The 2,005-nt window shown below is 36.6% G+C and overlaps 1 pseudogene; it reads right to left on the bottom strand.

Annotated features, from left to right (window-relative positions):
- Nucleotides 1–497: 497 nt before the first annotated feature.
- On the bottom strand, nt 498–1,444 carry LOC139074574 (olfactory receptor 5F1-like; annotated as a pseudogene).
- Nucleotides 1,445–2,005: the final 561 nt, after the last annotated feature.

Below are 2,005 nucleotides of genomic sequence, written 5' to 3'. Positions count from 1 at the left end.
GGTGCAATTAAAACTAAAGTCCTTAAATCTGGTTTAAGTGTCTCCCTCAGAGATAATTCAATAAATTAAAAAATAAATCTATTTAAATTTAAAACATTTTTGACATATGTGATATAACAATCTCTTAAAATCATAAACGGCAAAAAAGAATGTATGAGAGAGAATAAATGGACAATTAAAAATATTCTACATAGATAGTTTCATGTGATATTGTGATTTTTGTCTCTAAACACTTAATCCCTTTTGTTGCCAAACTAGGATTTCATTGCCAATTTTTGAGGACTCAGGGAAGATATACAATGATTAGATAAAATTTCCATGGACTTATATAAGTTTGGTAATTTACCTTATACCTAATTGGATACATATACTTATTACAATATCACAGAACACAATTACTTAAAAAAGAAAACATTTTCTGATGAAAAACCGTAGGCTTGAACCAGGCTTTGAAAGTTCATCAAATATTCTATTTATTCTGGAAAATTATCAAACAATCACAGAAATGAAGGGATCCTTTTCCTGGTAATCACACTATATATCCTTCTTTACTTCCTTATTCCTGAGGCTATAGGTCAGAGGATTCAACATGGGGATCAACACTGTAAAGAACATGGAAGCCACTTTATCTTGATTCAGGGAGTAGTTGGAACTGGGTCTCAGATGTAGGTAGATGGAAGTGGAGCAGAACAAAATCATAGTTGTCAGGTGAGAGGCACACAGGGAGAATGTTTTGTGCTTCCCTTTCCATGAATGCATATGAAAGGTAGAGAAGAGAATGTAGGATAGGAGGTGAGGATGACCAGCAGAGTCCTGACCATATTCACACCAGCAAAAGTGGAAAAGATACTTTCATTCAAGTGTATGTCTGAAGCATGAGAGCTTTAAAAGTGGAGGGCTGTCACAGAAGAAGTGGTGGATGACATTGGAACTGCAGAATGGCAAGCTGCTTACATAACTCGTGTTAACCATGGAGTTCAACAATCCTGCTGGAAAAGCCCCTGCTGCCATTTTAAGGCACTGTGCCCTGGACATGATCAACGAGTAAAGGAGATGGTTTCATATGGCCACATAATGGTCATAGGCCATTAGCTCAAAGAGAATGCATTCAGTTGTGGCCACGGCAATGAAGAAGTACATACATCTGCTGGAAGCAGCCAGTGAAGGAGATGGTTTTCTTCTCTGATAATAAGTCCACTGGCATCTTTGGGGTGATGGTGGATGAATAACAAACATCCACAAAGGGCAGGTTAGCGAGGGAGAAGTAAATGGGTGTGTGAAGTCAGGAATCAATCCTGATTAAGAGGGTCATCCCAACATTCCCCAAAACTGTAAATGTGTAAATCACAAAAAAGAGCAAAAAGAGGATGTTCTGTAGCTCCAGGATGTCTGCCAATCCCAAAAGGATGAACTCAGTCAGTGAAATTTAATTTTTTCTGGTCATTTATTACAAATGTAGTTTACTTAAACTTGCATTTGGTGTAAATATTTCCCTCTCCAAAACTTACAGGAGAGAGTAGAAATGTTAATGAGCTTATTTACACATAAAAAGAAAAAACAGCCTAGAATAATACACCATTGTAAGTATGATGACTGAAGAAAGAGGAAAGTTAGTGGACAAATGGGCAAGGATTTGAATATAATAAACAATTTTATGTATTGAATCTGGGTAGTAGACCTCTCAAATCACTGCTCTAAGTCCAAATATTTCACTTCAGGTTCTGCAAATGCAGCATATGTTGTTCTATTCTTTCTCTACCAGCCCACATCCAAAATGCAAGGAAAATATCCTTACTGAATTCCCTCCCATTCGCAAACAAGTATGTGAGTTTAAATGAATTGTATTTTTTTCTTCTCAAGACCACTCTGTGTGTTCTTTAACTCCAAAATTTGTGCATTGCCTCCCAGAACTCACTCTTGTGCAACCCAAGCAGCAAAAATATTGACCTTTCCAAATAACCAATATTTTGACATCTGTCATATTCTTAAGAATGATTTCATAGTG

This window comes from Equus przewalskii, chromosome 11 (genome assembly GCF_037783145.1).
Source record: "Equus przewalskii isolate Varuska chromosome 11, EquPr2, whole genome shotgun sequence".
In the NCBI taxonomy this organism is placed as follows: domain Eukaryota; kingdom Metazoa; phylum Chordata; class Mammalia; order Perissodactyla; family Equidae; genus Equus; species Equus przewalskii.
This window is presented reverse-complemented; position numbering and strand designations above follow the sequence as displayed.